General features: G+C 37.4%; 1 protein-coding gene and 1 long non-coding RNA gene across 7 annotated transcripts in view; one reads left to right on the top strand and one right to left on the bottom strand.

The window, feature by feature from the left end:
• KCNIP4 (potassium voltage-gated channel interacting protein 4) overlaps positions 1–17,649 on the bottom strand; it is a 1,125,192-nt gene that overhangs the window by 634,943 nt on the left and 472,600 nt on the right. The window lies entirely within an intron of this gene.
• The window catches only part of LOC110261970 (uncharacterized), a 200,023-nt gene that overhangs the window by 120,658 nt on the left and 61,716 nt on the right, over positions 1–17,649 (top strand). The window contains exon 4 of one of the 3 annotated variants that reach the window (XR_014812229.1): positions 4,007–6,477. The exons of the other annotated variants lie outside the window; for them this stretch is intronic. This is a non-coding gene — a long non-coding RNA (uncharacterized LOC110261970). Of the gene's footprint in view, positions 1–4,006; positions 6,478–17,649 lie in introns of those variants that run through there. 3 annotated transcript variants of the gene reach the window in all.

A 17,649-nucleotide genomic window follows, 5' to 3' on the forward strand; every position in this document is an offset into this window, starting at 1 on the left:
ATCAATCAGGCAAGTAAAACACAGTTCTGCAACATCTGGATATTTCAAAAGCAAGAATTCTGGGACCTTGGACTTACCAGGCAGCTGCTCCTCCTGCCAGTTTCTCTCTCCTTTCTCCTAAGGCCCAGCAGTTTTGCTGAACCTTTAGGATTTGAGGGAAAACCATCTTAAAACTACTGCCTGGGGCCCTATGATTATGGAATCCCCAGCTCCCATTAACCTAACTTCCTTCTATGTGTTATCAGACTGTTTCCAATTTGCAAAGAGGGCCAATTGAAATACATAAATAAGGTACTGTGGATCTTCCAAGGTGGCTTAACTGAACACTCAGTGACAAGGTTGCTAAGCGAGATATAGCAAAGAAACCCTAACTCCTTTGTAACAAAAAGGGCTGATAAAGCGTTCATTACTTTCAATCTTCTTTTAATTAAAGCTGCTGTGGCGAAAGTGATTAGTCAACATGAAGTCAATGGAACTTACGCTTTTATGTCTTTTTATTTTACAAATGGCTCTCTGTGTGTGTTTGGTTGGTTAGTGGTCTGAAGGAGAATGCTGATTAAATTTTTATGCTCTTGTTATTTTAGTTCATACTTGTTAACTCTGTTCTCTGGCAATAGATTTCTTGAATCTTTTTATGATGATGAAACATTCTGCTCTTGGAAATATGAGACAGTGTTCATTGCTGGATATTTTCAAAGCATACGTTCACCTAAAAGCAAAGTTTCTCAATCTTACCCATTTGTTTAATCCTGCAATTGAAGATGGCCTGTCAACAGCAGGTTACACATACCTCAAAGCTCAGATGAGGCCCAGGAGGGAGACATGAGAAGGCCGTGCTGGTATTGGTGAAGGTAATATTTTTCTAGAGCTGAGGTTCTCTATTCTACATGTAATTTTATGCAATTTGCCACTGTTTAATAAGTGCATATAAAATTAAATATCTTTATGCAATATGTTGTGTAGATATTTCATCTTTTTTGAACTTAAGACAGAATTTTTGTCATTTCCAAAAAATGTTTAGCACAAGAAATGCATATAGTAATAATTCCTTTGTAATAATTTCTTTGCAAAAATATGACTCAATGTCTTTTGCAGGCTTTTTTGGTCAAGAATGGCTAATTGGTGTAGATGTGAGTGAGCTGGTCTATGCACAATCAATATTGTATAGGAAAATATCAGGAGAGCTTCATAAAGGATGTAGATGGTTATATGAAAAAATTTCAAAGGTGATTATCAACCTTATGGAATACCATAAAAGTAGATATTTAAATTAATGTGGACATGTAAATAAAATAAATTCATAGTGAAATTCACTTATATAGAATTTTATGGGACTTCCCTTGTGGCACAGAAGGTTAAGGATGCAATGTTGTCACTGCAGTGGCTTGGGCCCAGGAACTTTCACATGCTGTGGGCATGGCCAGAAAAAGGAATGCTATTAATTATGTATGTTTCACATGTTTATGCCAATTTAAATGTGTATTTGAAGCTATAACTTAGAGAACATTGCTTTTTAAAACAAAAACATAAATACAGTTTCAGGAGAATTCTGGGGATACAGCCAAGTTATGTTAAATACCAGAAATGATCAAAAAGAAGAGAAAGGAACCAATAAGAGGGACGTCTGTGCCTTGACCTGACCTAGACCTGCCGGTAGCTCTGGTATTTTTGGAGGGAGGGGGCGTGTAAGGGGGATATGTGATTATATCAAGGACATGTTCATGCATATCCCTGGATACCTGAATTAGTAAAGTCCTTCCTAACTTGCAGCGGAATCTTCAACAGAATTAAATATAGTACAGCCAATGAAACCCTGGGTATGGGAACTCTTCCACATAACTGTGGCAGACATGGCTGGCTAACTAAGCAAAGCTCATTCCCAACCTCTCTTCCTTGACTGCCTCCACTAGAGAGGATTATAAAAGCTACACCTTCCCGGATTCCCTCGCATGTCGGGATGGTCTGTGAAACAGTTCTAGCCAATTGGATGTAAACAGAAGTCTGCCAGACTGCTGGTAAAATTAGTACTTTCTGAAAAATGGAACTGGTATTCTCAGAGCTGACACTTCCCTTCTCTTTTCTTCTTGCCTTGAGCATGAATGTTATACCTGGAATTGAGGCAGCTGTCTTGTAAGCATGAGTGAAAGATGCTCATGAAGAGATACCAAATCATGGCTCAATGGGGATGATCCACAAAACCAAAATAAATAACTACTTGCAGGGAGTTCCCGTCATGGCTCAGCAGAAACAAATCTGACTAGTATCCACGAGGACACAGGTTTGATCCCTGGCCTTGCTCAGTGGGTTGAGGATCTGGTGTTGCTGTGGCTGTAGTGTAGGCCAGTAGCTGTAGCTCAGATTCAACCCCTAGCCTAGGAACCTCCATATGCTGCAGGTGCGGCCCTAAAAAGACCAAAAAAAAAAAAAAAAAAATTACTTCCAGACTTCTTGGTGTGAGAGGACTTTAAGCTCTCCTTACTTAAGGCAGTATATGTTTGGGTTTTTGTTAGAGGAAGTATTTACCTAATGGACTTGGTGGCAGGGTATTCATTGCATAGTCCATCCATTTCACTTGAGAAGCCATTATCTTAAATACTTTTGACTCTATCATGCTGGATCGATCTTAGAAAATCAGAGTCTACACTAGAACTTTTCAAACAGGCAGGCTGGAAAATCCAATGAACTAGCAAGTTCTCTACGAAAATTAGAAAAAAATGAAAGCATTAAATTCAGAACCCTAGCCAATGACTAGAGTGGAAGAAAATAAAGCCTCAAAGTTCACTAATATTTAACATAATAGTGTTGCAATAGTATTAATAGTACAAGCAATACAAGTTCTTATATAGGTAACATATGTAGACCATAAATTTTGAAATAGTAAAGTATGTATATTTGTAAGTACAGCCTTTCATGTATTCATCATAATGAGAATAACCTTCTCGTAGGTAACCCACTGAATAGAAGTAAAGATCAATACTCCTAATGTAGAAATCATACCAGGAAATATCAGAGGTATCAATTGCCAACTAATTGGGAGATTGTTTTTCTAAGTGAACGGTTATAAAATTCTAGCTACTCAAATCACTGTAATCATTTTATTTGTCCTATTCCCTAGAGGAATTTTAAACAAAGCCTGCAGTGATTGCTTTGTTATTTCAAATCTGCCCAGTAATTTTCCAGTGTATTAAAAGGCATTCAGTGTTGACACTGGTAGGGAAAAAATTGGGTGTCTGCCTGATGGAGCTGCTCATTTTCAGTCAACATAATTACTCTGTATTAACACATCTGCTATTTAAACAATATCACACTTGTTTTTTCTTTCTTGCTAATAATTAACTTGATGGAATCATACATCTCTATTCAACCTGAATAAATATCAGAATCATTTCTATATTGTGAAAACTGTGCTAAGCTAAATGAAATGATTGGGTTTGAGCTAATAAGTATCAGTCAAATAACTCAACTGCATCACCTCCTGAAACAAAGCAACAAAAATCAAGGCAAAGGGCCTAATGCCTGGAATATATCACAAATTATGTAATATTTGAAATATTTTTTTTAAATCAAGGGATATAAAATATATTTCCCAAGGCCTCAAATACTGTTTTATATCACGAAATGTCTGATATATACCAAAGGCTGTCAAAATAATCTTCCTTGCCCATAATTTTGACTGCATGTTTCACTTTCTCAAACCTCCAGGGCTGCCTGTCACCTTCCGTATCAAATTTAAATTATTCTCAGTGCTTCAGGGGCTTCCATCTGCCCTTGTTTACAATGCCTTTCTGAATTTCTCGTTCTCCATTGTCCATTCATTAGAGTCCATATAATTTACAGGGTTTTTCATACTGCAGTATAATTGATTGAAAGGATGACACACTAGCAGTCAGAAAGCAGAGAACTTGAGAAAATAAATTACATAGCCTCCCTGAACCTTTTTTTCCTCCCCCCAAAGAAAAAAAGATCAAGGGCTACTAATAGATGCTTCTCCCTTTATCTTTGTTAGAACCACTCATCCATCTATGATGACTTTCAAATCTACCCCATGTTCCTCTTCATTTCAAATGCTTTGTCGGATATACTAGAGACTAAGGGAGAATGGCAAAGAGGTCTGGAGGTCCTAGAAAAAGATACATTTCTTGAACATCTAATCTAGCAACAACTTGACCGTTACTTCATTTAAGAAATACCTGCAAATATCTACTGAAAAAGGTAAGATATTCAAAACAGGTTCTGGTTTCCATTGTTTATGCTTTAACTTTTGTTGGGCAATTTTTCTTCACGTTTACCCCCTCTCCCCACCTTTTTTTTTCCTCCCCATCATTGCTGAGATCAGGAAATTGCTCTCAGTTACACTGACTTCAACTCCAAGCCCTGCCAATGAGAGATTATAACTGGCAAGTTAGAGGCTACCATGGACACCCTAGTCCCCAGAGCTTGTAGAAATCCTCAGAAGGGAAAGGAGTGAGGCCTTTAATAATTCTTCCTTCCTGGCACTTGTCATTCATAATGTCAACATTGATACCAAAAGCCTTGATTGTTTTTATCCACTGGGGACTAAAAAATGAGTTCTGCTTCAAGAGAGATGACCCTTGGTCTCCACCCTTTGTTTTACAAAATAGTTGTTTATACTTGTCATGTCCAATCTCTCTCCTTCCGTACTCTCTTGAATATATTCTAATCTGAAACTTCTTTTAGCAAGGTCCATAATGAGTGCCACCTTGCTAAATATTGAGAGGTAATTTTCAGTCCTGATCTTAAGGGCATCTTATATCAGCTGACCACTTCCTTTTCTTATAAAAGTTTTCTTATCTTTCAGGACACAATTATCTAATTTCTTCCATTCTCACTGATAACCTCCTTTTATTCTTTGCTATCTCTTTGTTATTTTCCCATCTCTGAGTGTTGCAGTGCCTCAGGGTTCAGTTCAAAACTTTTTCCTTCTCTACTTCTCCTTTTAATGACCTCATCCAGGCTTATAGCTCTAAATCAATATCCTAAGAACTACCAATTTCATCACCATGCCCTGGACATCTCAGAATTCATATCAGACTCCTCTTAGATATCTAATAGGCACCTACAACTTTACAAAGCTACTGCCAAATTTTTTATTTTTCCTCTAAATCATTTCCATTTGATTTTCCCACTCTATGCCCGATAATTCAAAAGATTTGGATTAGTCAATTCCCATATTTATGCCTCTGTTCAGCATCTATAAATTGAGTCTAGTTACCTTTCCCTTACCTTACTCATAGAAGTTTTATAGAGATTAAATAAAAGCATATGGCAATACTTTGAAATGTTTAATTGCTTTACTTATATGTTATTTTTGATGAAATTATTTGAGATTTTACCATGTGCCAATCCCTATTTACAGCAATTGCAAAATCACAAAATAATCTGGAATTTGCAAAAGAAAGAATTCAGGGCACTGGACTTTAGATACTCTGCTTACAGATATGAGGACAAATGGGTGAGCTTAAACACAAAGCAAAAATGACATAAAAGTGAATGTAAATGGCATGAGAGGAATTTCATACATTGAAAATAATATTTTTTAATAATAAAATGCAAGATCCTATTCACAGGCAGTAAATTTCTTAGACCTTTAATAAGAGCTAGTGGTTGGTTGTAATCTGAAGCTAGGTTTTATTCCACAGTTATTGCTGCTCCTGAGTAGTGTAACAAGATCACTTTCCCATCTGGCATTTTGTGGCTGAGAATAGCAGTAGCATAAGGTGAAATGTCAGTGGTAGCAAACACAGGTTTATGTCATTTGTAAAATATGACCACAGACCCAAATATCAATGGTGGCATAAAATCTCAGAAAATATTCTAATGCAGCTAAATCCAAATCCATGGGGTAGTGAGAGAGATTAAAGTCAGAAAACTGGTTTTGAATCTTGGTTCCACTATAGACACGTGTTGCTTAACCTCTTGGTTTCTGAGTTTCCTTATTTATAAAACAAATAATAACCCCTATTTTGCTTTTGTTTAAAGAAGCAAAAGCCTGTGATTCTTTGAAGTTGTTGTATGCTATATAGAAAGTAGTGGGTCCTGCTGTTTTTGGTTGCAGGGAAGATAATTCAAAAATGATCATTTTTCCTCTACAATAACAAATGAAAGATTCCTTAATGAAGTCATATCACACAGTTGCAAGGTTATCAAATATATCAGTGGTGTGGTAACAGTAATCAAATTGATCTTAAGATGGTCTCAGTAATTTTCACAAAAACACATGTGAGAATATGTGAAAGCATCTTTGTGGGTAACAGTGTACTGAAGCTTCAAGTCCATTTTCTGGTCCAAACTCGAGAAGATTGAAGGAAATCATAAGAAAGCAATTTTTAGGGCATCTGAACATTCAAAACGGTTGAGGAGTCCTACTTAAAAGGAAATATCATGATTCCTTACAGAAACTAAGCTAACTGAAATAACAGTTTAATATGTTGACAGCTAAACAAAAAGAACAAAAAAGTCCTCCTTTTTCTGACCTACCAGAAGCTAGCAGGGAAAATGTGCCTCTCTAAGTACTTGGTTTAAAACACTAGGGATTTAGGTATTGAGCTAATCTGTGGTCATTGCACATATTGGAAATAAGCCAGAGAACTTGAAAATTTAACATTCTAAAAAAAGGCATAATTCTATGAATTGATGCTACTGCATTGGAAATTCTATATTTTAAATTCTCTGGTATGCAGTTAGGAGTCCTTTCATCCAACATCCAGCCTACATGGCAGGAAAAGAAAGAAATCAGAAGCTACTAAAAAAGGACCCTGGAGAGTGGAGGATAGAAATGCTGGACAGGGAATGAGTCTCTCTTACTTGATTGGTCTATATTCTATGATTGCATGTTTGGGCTTTGTCATCACACTGTCTAGATTTCCATCCCAGCGTCCACATTTATCAAATATATGGTTTCAGCAACTTATTTAACTTGAGTGAGGATAACAGTAATAACATTTCCCTCCCATGGTGCTTTTGACCAACACTTAAAGCAATCAAGTGCTCAAAACAACACCTACCACAAAATAAGCACATGATATACATCAGTCGCCATTACTGTAACTACTACAACGAAGGCAGGTGCTGTAATTAATCAGCACTGTCACCATTAGCACTATCATTTGTCCTGCATGTTGTATTGTGTTTATTTGGAGGAGTCACAGCATGGGAAGAAATCCAAAGCTTCTGCTGTCTTGGGGGTGGGAATTCCTTTTTGCAAAGACTTTTTAAAAAATATTAATATCATGAAATGTTTCAGTGTAAAGAGAGGCTGTATTCCTTAACAAAGAGTATACACACATTGGCTCTTTTTTTTTTTTTTTTTTTTTTTTTGGTGGGGAGCCGCACCTGAGACATATGGAAGTTCCCAAGCTAGGGTTGGAGCTACAGCTTCGGTCCTGCCCACAGCCACAGCTACATGGGATCTGAGCTGCATCTGCAACCTACACCACAGCTCACATCAATGCCGGATCCTTAACCAGCTGAGCGAGGCCAGGGATCAAACCCACATACTGGTCAAACTCATTTCCACTGCGCCACAGTAGGAACTCCTGTTCTTATTTTAATTAATAGTGATGAACCTGTATCATTCTTGATACATGTTTATTCAAGAGAAAAAATATTTTCATAGGTGAGACATTTGGGTCTACCCATTTTAGGTCACTTTAGCCTTGAATAAATTATTTTCCGCTGCCTTGTGGCAGTCATTTTAGACTCAAAGAGAAGGCTCTCTTATTTAGGAAACAGAGGCTCATATCATAGCAATGTGTGAATCAGCTATCCTAATAGAGTGCAGACTAGGAGTTTGGGGTTAGTAGATGCAAACTATTGCATTTAGAATATAGATAAGCAATGAGGTCCTACAGTACAGGGAATTATACCCAATCTCTTGGGATAGATCATGATAGAAGATAATATAAGAAAAGGAATGTGTGTGTGTGTGTGTATATATGACTGGGTCACTTTGCTCTGCAGCATAAACTGGCAAAACATTGTAAATCAACCACACTTTATTAAAAAAAAAAAAAAGTGTGGGCTTGAGGGTAAACAATCAGGAGAAAAATTTACAGTTTCTAAGATTCCTTCCAATGCTGATGCTTCACAGTAACCAGGAAGATGATAATGGCTTAATATTTGGGGTAAAAATGATTATGATAGAAAAATATAAGTAACAATCTTTTATTGAATCTCTTATATAGAACCATGTGTTTGATACCTAATGAACATGTCATTTAATTCCTCTACAATCCTAGAAGATTAACCCAATTTTGCAGGTGAGGAAATTGAGGCATAATTTAATGATTAACAGAACTAAAAGTCCCATCCAGGCTTCTCAAACTACAAAGAGCTCATCTTCCACCTTGTGAAACTTCTCTGAGCCCTCATCCATTCCAGTCCTGTTCTTAGCCCTTCCCTTTGCCTCAAGCAGCTCATTTAAGCCTCACAACAATGCTGTGAGATAGGGTGTGGCATCCACAGGTCTTGGTGTGGAAACCCAGACAACAGAAAATCCCCAGAAAGGGTATTTCTCATCCATCATCAGCAACACAGTAAAGGAAGCCTTACGGCTTTCGATTTTTAGGCTGCAAGAAATGTCTTACCTAAATTGCTGATTAAACATAGTCCCCATCTCCTTTCAGCTTAGCAAACCTGTTTGCCAGGGTACATAGTGTGTGTAATTATTTAGCACCCAAGTTCTGAAGTCAGAACACCTGCCTCTGAAGCGAGGTTCTGCTACTCACCTGCTGGTGAACTTGGGAACTTTTGGAGCCTCCATTTCCTGGTCTAAAAACAAGGACTTTGAGGAGTTCCCATTGTGGCTCAGTGGGTTAAGAACCCCACTAGTATCCATGAGGATGTGGGTTCAATCCCTGGCCTCACTCAGTGGGTTAAGGATCCAGCGTTGCTGCAAGATGTGGTGCAGGCTGCAGGTGCGGCTCAGATCCCACGTTGCTATAGCTGTGGTCTAGGCCGGAAGCTGCAGCTCTGATTCAACCCCTAGCCTGGGAACTTCATATGCCAGAGGTACAGCCCTAAAAAGAGAAAAAAAAAAAAATGAAAACAAGGGCCTCTAGAGGTTTGCTATGAGGACTAACTGAGCTAAGCCAATGTAAAGTGCTGGAGTAATGCCTGGGATAGAAAAGTTAATGTGTTTGAGAAATCAAACACATTAACTTTTGGTGGTGTCATCATTCTTGGGCCAGAAGACATAAGGGTGTATTTTCTAAATATTCAGTCCTTGGACCACTGCCTCAGTGGAATCTTAAAAAAAGATACAAATGAACCTTATTTGCAGAATAGAAACAGACTACAGATGTTGAAAAAATTTATGGTTACCAAAGGAGGCAGGTCGGGGGTGGGGGCAGGGATGGACTAAGGGGTTGGGATTAGTATATGCACACTGAGGCATAGGGAATGACTGACCACTGGGGACCTGCTGCATAGCACAATATTCTGTGATAATCTTATGTGGGGAAAGAATCTGAAAGAGAATGGATGTGTGTATATATATAACTGTATCACTCTGTTGTACAGTGGAAATGATCACAACTTTGTAAACCAGCTATATTTCAAGAAAACTATTAAAAACCCTGTAAAAACAAAAGACTCGTCTAGGGCAGTACACCTCAAACCTTATGCTATTTAGTAGGTTGAGAACGGGGCCTAAGATTGCACTTTTCTCACAGGCTCCCAGGTGATGCCAATGCTGCTGGACCAGATCACACTTTGAGTAGCAAGGAATTAGAATGTGTACAGCAGATTCAGGGGTGCTGCCTCAGACTTCGGGGAGAGGGAGGACTCCCGAAAGACCAAGCATTTAACTCACTCTCAAAGAGATTTTAAGGCACACTAAAGCTTGAGAAGGCCGTGAGCGAGGCTTCAGATGGTTCTATTAACATTATTTGACAGTGCAATTCACTGGAGACACAGCCTGATCGAATTCCTGATTCATCATCATGACTTCAGGGTAAAATGCTTCTGATTCTAAGACACCCTCATCTCTTTCTGTAACAGAGGTAATGAGTCAATTTTCCAAACACAGTAAGTAGATAATCCTTCTCAATTTACTAACATAATTCCCCGAATATTAAGGAGCATTAGAAAAGGCATCCTTTTTGCAAGCTCAACTAAGCAGTAGTTTTCTAGCACAAATATTATGGGCAATAAGGCATTTTGTTCAAGGTTGACAGCTTGAGTTAACAGTTTCTATTTTATACTGATGTTCTTTTTCCAGTTCCTTCAATATTTTCTTTTTGTATGTAGTAGGTTTTTTTTTTTTAATATTGTTTTGGTTTGAGATAAAATGAATGTCATAGAAATGATTCAGGGATATAAATTCAAAGGAGCTTTGACCCCAATAGTCTTTGAGTAGGGCAGTGACCAGGGCAGCTCATAGGGTTACCGACCACCACAGTTTACTCAGGGTGGTTCCAGTTTTAGCACCGGGAATCCCAGGTTCTAAGGAATTCCCGGAACAGTTGGTTACCCTAATAGAGACTTGTAGTATCTTTCTATCTAGGAATTAATGTGAATCTGACTCAGTTGTTCTTACTCTTGTCTTTTTCCAAATTGGATGGGTTTGGGTCAGGTGTGTCATTTGGTAAATCTAAATGATTTAAACAAGGAATTTCTCTTGGTCTAGGGAAAATACATTTGCTGCCTTCATTTTTAAATCCCTCTTGGGACATCTGTGAATCAGTTTCCAAGAGAAGCAGGTAGACTCAGCTTATTTGTGGGGTAAGCTAACCTGATCCATCCTTTCCAGTTCTAGGTAGATGTGCTGCTATGTGATAATTCTTGGATAGCCCTCATTATGCTTACATAGCTGGAACAGTTATTCCATTATGAAGTTACATTTAGTTCACTCTGCTGCATGAATTACAGACTGATGTTATTCATGAATTTTCTGATATCCAAGGAGCTCAAGATAAGCTGTTTAAGAATTCCAAGGGACACTTCTTCATATGACACTCCTTGCTTATCCAGGGGATACAAGCTGCCCTGAGCTTTTCCTACATCTCCACTGACAGAACATTTCTAATGTGTCACATTCTGAATCTGCTGATCTTTTTGTGGTCTTTGCACATTTCCTCTTCAGTTGTGTGAAAAACCCTCGTATCTATTGTATCGAACTTTTCCATTCTAGCTTTCTTTGCCTGTTACTAAAGCTGCTTTATAAAAGAAATCTTTCATTTAGTGAAGTCTAAGTTTCTTCCTTTGCTTCCATCTTCATTTCCCACTGAATGAATCAGGTCTCAGCTTATGATCATTTGTTACCTGCTGCTGCTTCTCCTGGACCGCCCCTAGCAGCCTGACAGAGCTCTGGGCCGTATTCCATGATCTCTTTTAATTCCTTGTTGGCAGCTTGCTGGCCCTTTCTCTTTATCTTCCTGCCAGGTTTAACGACTTTTAGCATGCCAGCTATGTTTTTCAGAATTTTTCCAAAATGAGATAAAATCAAATCTCCAGCTCCCAATTCTTGGCAATTTTTAAGATAATACTTCACCATCATTTACTATCTCAATTCTCATCTTCTGAGCTTCTCCCTCCATGAAAAGAACCCCGTAAAACAACCAGAAAAGACTCAATTTTAATAAGAAAGTGTTATGGTATTTACGAGTTATGGGGATAGAAAACAAAAGAATGTGAGCCATGCAAGACTAGGTCATTCATGCAAATAAAAATTACACAACCTGGCCAGCATCCCTCTTTCCTGTAGACCCACCCCTTGTAGAGAGTAAAGGCAGATGGAAGACACTGGGGTATGTGAAGCTGGCATATGGTAATCCCAGATCAAGGTTAATCAAAAGCAAGTGCCAAGACCATCTTATACAGAGGACTGTTGGGAATTTATTCCTTCATTGCTCTGTGGAAAAACAGAGTACCTTCTCAGATCTGAAATTCTCTTGTACCATGAATAGACACACAAAAATAAAAGAATCTCTACTCATCTTCAATTCCTAATTGTCTCATGAGCCTATTACCTAAATTAACCCACATTTTATCCCCTATGAATCCGTCCTACTTGCTGATGCCATCATGCTCATTTTTATCTCCTGCCTAAAACTGTTCACCTATAACCTAGAATAGTATTTCACGAAGAATTCTGGCTGTCTGGCAAGAAGCATTACATGAAAAAGGGCAGTGTGCATAAGTTAGCCAGCCATGCTGACAGGTCTCACATTAAGTTCATGGTCACTAACCGGACAGCCCTCATTGTTACCTGGCCATCAGACCACCTTTCTGTAGACAATTACTTCCCCCCAAATCTTGCATAGTCCCCAGAAGTCTTACATGACCCACCCTCCACCTTACCCCTCTGACTTTCTCACTACCTATTCATTCTGTTCTAGCTCTTGCTCAAATTTACAGTCATCCACCTGTGTCACAGCAATTGCACATACATCGATTTTTAAATTTATTTCATTTTTATTGAAGTAAACTTGATGTACAATATCATGTTTCAGGTGTACAGCACAACGATTCAATTTATATCTATAAATACAAACACACACACATTCATCTTTTTCAGGTATTTTTCCCTTACAGGCTATTACAAAATAATGAGTATAGTTCCTGTGTTAATACCGTAGGTCCTTGTTGGTTATCCGACTTATATATAGTAATGTATATATGTTAATCCCAACCTTTATTCCTCCTCCCACCCCCCCTTTCCCCTTCAGTAACAATAAATTTGTCTGTGAATCTGGTTCTGTTTTGGAAATAAGTTCATATATATATATATATATATATATATTAGATTCTACATATAAGTGATATCATATATTTGTCTTTGGCTTCATTTTGTACGATAATCTCTTGGTCCATCCATGTTGTTGCAAATGGCATTCATTATTTAATTTGTTTTTATGGCTGAGTAGTATTCCATTGTATATATATACCACATTTTCTTTATCCATTCCTCTGCTGATGGACATTTAGGTTGCTTGCTACCATGTCTCGGCTACTGTAAATAGTGCTTCAGTGAACACTGGGGTGCGTGTATCTTTTTGAATTATAGTTTTCTCCAGATAGATGCCTGGGAGTGGGACTTGATCATAAGGTACTTTCTCTCATTTTTAATCACTCTTCCTCCCACCCTACATCTGCATAGTTTGCTTTCTTATCTTTGGTTTTTAACCCAAATGTCATCTTTTTAGTGAGAACATATTTAACACCAACACCCCTTGTTGGACACTGTTGCTGCCTCACTTGTCACCCCAACACTTATCATTACTAAACCTAATCTTCTTTAATTATTTAGTTTATATTACCATTCTCCTTTGCTGGGATAAGGTATCTGAGGGCAGGGACTTCTTACTGTATCCGCAGTGCCTAGAATGTTGCTGGGCAGATAGTAGGCATTCAACAAATGCTTGGTTAATGAAAGGTAAATACATCCATGAATAAATGAACATAAGAAAAAATACATAAATGCCATTCTAAGCAAATTTAAGCCAATTTATTTACTGCAATATTTCCTTGGTCTTTTAAATTTGATAATGCAGTTTATGCATCTCCTGGAGGAGGATATGGCAGATAAAATTCCTGATGTTTCCTATACACATTTGATCACTGGGCTCTCAGGACATATTTTAAGATGTGTTTCTTAGACCTGTGGTACTTAAAATGTAATCTGTCAACCAGTATTGGTTCATAAATTATTTATTACTTATATGCAATGAGGAAAATACAGCAATCAAGAGTAAACGCATAGAAACTTTTACAGTAACTTGACATTGCTTCCCAAAGAGCATTATCAGTGGGCTTGTGTTTTGGGTTTTTTTCTCATTTCTTTTTTTTAGCATTTCATCAGTATTTTGTTTTTTTAAAAAGTATCAGTTCATGAGAGATTAAAGATAATCAAAACAAGGAGTTCCTGTTGTGGCTCAGTGGTAATATGGAACCCAGATAGTATCCATGAAGATGCAGGTTTGATCCCTGGCCTTGCTCAATGGGTTAAGTATCCAGCATTGCCATTAGCTGTGGTGTAGGTTGGAGACACGGCTTAGATCCCATATTGCAGTGGCTATGGTGTAGGCTGGCAGCTGTAGCTTCGATTTGACCCCTAGCCTGGGAGCTTCCATATGCTGCAGGTGTGGCGCCCCTACAAACAAAGCAAAAAAATAAAAATTAATTTAAAAATAATAACAAGGAGTTCACGTCGTGGCGCAGTGGTTAACGAATCCGACTAGGAACCATGAGGTTGCGGGTTCGGTCCCTGCCCTTGCTCAGTGGGTTAAAGATCCGGCGTTGCCGTGAGCTGTGGTGTAGGTTGCAGACGCGGCTCGGATCCCGCGTTGCTGTGGCTCTGGCGTAGGCTGGTGGCTACAGCTCCGATTCAACCCCTAGCCTGGGAATCTCCATATGCCGCGGGAGCGGCCCAAGAAATAGCAACAACAACAACAAAAGACAAAAAGACAAAAAAAAAATAATAATAATAATAACAAAAAGAAATTATCTGGCCCTTACCACAGATAATTTAAGAAGTAATTTCTTAAAGCACACATTGGAAAACATAGGTTAAATAAAGGCCAAAAGTATGAAAAAGCACTTTGAAATCCAGGTGCCACTTTTGTTTCTAGGCTACTTTCTTGCCATTTCTCTGGTTGTACCCTGTAAGCCAACTGAGTTAACTGGCTTTTCTGTATCTCACATTGATCCAAGCTGTTCATCTACCTGATAAGCCTTTGTCCCAATTACCTGCCTGGTGCACTTCTTCTTATCCTTCCAAATTCAGCTCCAAACGCTGGTTCTATGACAAATCCTCAGATTGCTCTATATAGATTTGGGTACCCCTTTGCACTTCCATAGCATTCTGGTAACCTTATCCAAAAGTTGATTCCCTTCTCTTGAATCATTTTCTTTACCACAAACATACATTGGCCACTTGCAGTCTGCAAGGCTCTATACTCTCACTGGTGGATATAATTAAGTCCAAGTTCTTGCCCTTGGGAGTTCACGCTGGAGTAAATACAACATCACCTACTAATTATTCAGAATTTATTGTTTAACAGATTTAAGACATAATTTGCATATCATCCAATTCACCTGTATAATGCAATCATCTCTAGTGCCTTCACAGGGTTTTACAACCATCACCACAATCGATTTTAGAGCATTTTCATCATCTCCCCAAATGTTTTCCTATCAGTAGTCAATTACTTTCCCACACACCCCACACCTCATCACTGGCGAACCACTAATCTAATTTCTGTCTCTATAGATTTGCCTGATCTGGGCTTTCCTATAAATTGAATTATACTATATACAGGCTTGTGTGTGTGTGCATGCATGCACACCTACCCACCTGGCTTCTTTCACTTAAGAGTAATATTTTTCAAGATTAGCACATTGTAGCATGCATCAGTACTTTATTCCTTTTTGTTACCAAATAATACACCATTGCATGGGTATCCCATATTTTATTTATCCATTCATCAGTTGATAAACATTTACTTTGTTTCTTTTTGGGTATTAGAAATAATACTATTATGAACATTTATATACAAGATTTTGCATGGAAATATGTTCCCATTTCCCTTGAGTATATACCTAGGAGGGAACTGCTGGGTTGTATTATGTAATATGTTCAATAGTAGCCTGCCAAAGATGTTTACATGTCTAACCCCTAGAATCTATGAATGGTAAATCATCACAGATGAAATTAAGCTAAGAATCTTGAAATGAGATCATCTTGGATTTCCTAGATGGGCCTTATATCTAATGACAAGTGTTCTTATAAGAAACAAGACAAACAGAGGAAAAGGCCATGTGAGGATGAAAGCAGAGATTGGAATAATGGAGCCACAAACCAGGAAAACATTTGGAGCCACAGAACACTAGGTGGCAATGAAGAGGTCTTAACAGAGTTTGCAGAAGGTGTGCATCCCTAACCCATTCCTCAGACTTCCCCTCAGTCTGTTCTCTGTGAGTCTGCTTCTGCTTTGTCGATAGGTTCATTTGTGCCGTATTTTAGATTCCACCTATAAGCAAGATCATACAGTACTTGCCTTTCTCTAATTAATTTCACTTAGCATAATATCCTCTAGATCTATCCATGGTATCACAAATTTCATTTTCGTTCTTTATGACTAATAGCCCAGTGTGTGTGTGTGTGTGTGTGTGTGTGTGTGTACACACCACATCTTCTTTATCCATCCACCTACTATCAGTGGACCCTTAGGTTGCTTCTGTATTTTCTTAGCTAGTGTAAACAATGCTACAATAAACACTGAGATGTGCACATATATTTTTGAATAAGTATTTATATTTTATTTGGGTAAATACACAGAAGTGAAACTGCTGGATTATATGGCAATTCTATTATTCTAAATTTTTTGAGGAAGCTCCAAACCGTTTTCAGTAGTGGGTGCACCAATTTATAATCCCACGAACAGTGCACAAGAGGTGCCTTTTCTCCACCTCCTCATCAGCACTTGTTATTTGTTGTCAGTAGTTTTGATTTGCCTTCTCTTGATGGCTAATCATGGTTAGCATCTTTTTCATGTGCGTATTGGTCATTTATGTCTTTGGAGATACGTCTATTCACATGTTTTGCTCATTTTAAAATCAGATAGTTTTAATTATTGATTTGACAGCTTTCACATCTAAACAAATATTCCTGATCTTATATATTACTTGCAAATATTTGCTCCCATTCTAAGTTGTGTTTTCACTTTTTGATGATGTCCTTTGAAGTGAAAGCCTTTTAATTTTAATGTAGACCAATTTATATATTTTTTTCTTTTGTCACTTGAGCCTTTGGTATCATATCTAAGAACCTTTCACCTGACCAAGGTCATAAAGATATATTCTTACATTTTCTTATGAATTTTATAACTGTATTCTTAAATTTAGGAATATAATCCATTTGAGTTCATTTTTATGTGCATTGTGAGAAGGGACTCGGTTTTATTATTTTTCTTATGGATGTCTAGTTCTTTCATATCATTTGCTGAAAACACTATTCTTTCTCCTTTTAATTGTTTTGGAACCATTGTCAAAAATCATTGACTATAAATCTGAAGGCCTATTACTCAACTTTCAATTCTAGTTTATTTACATATTTATCCTAACCTCACTTGTATATTTTCTTATCAGATACTTTCCTGATTACTATAGCATTTTAGTAAATTTTAAAATTGAGGAATATGAGTTATCTAAATTTGTTCTTTTTCAAGATTGCTCTGGCTATTATGAGTCCCTTTAATTTCCATTTAATTTAAGGCCAGTTTGTCAATTTCTGCAAAAAAAAAAATACTAGTGGGGATTTTCATAAGGATTGTGGTAAATCTATAGATTATTATTTTAATAATATTAAATCTCCTAAGAACATAGTGTCTTTCAACTTATTTATATTTTTATTTTTCACAATATTTTGTAGTTTCAGAATATAAGTTTTAAACCTCTTTTGTCAAATTTATTTTTGTGGTTAAATTTATTCTTAAGTAATGTATTCTTTTTGATGCCGTCACAAACGGGATCGTCTTAATTTCATTTTCTGATTGTTCATTGCTAATACAGGAATATACAATTGATATTTGTATACTGACATTGTATATTGAAACTTTTTTGGACATATTAGCTCTAATTGTGTGTGTTTGTATTCCTCACGATTTTTAAAATACAAGGTGATATTAC

Source organism: Sus scrofa, chromosome 8 (genome assembly GCF_054392235.1).
Source record: "Sus scrofa isolate SSC_HxYL_T2T_F1_AM1 chromosome 8, Sscrofa_HxYL_maternal_Yorkshire_Landrace_v2.0, whole genome shotgun sequence".
Classification (NCBI taxonomy): Eukaryota; Metazoa; Chordata; class Mammalia; order Artiodactyla; family Suidae; genus Sus; species Sus scrofa.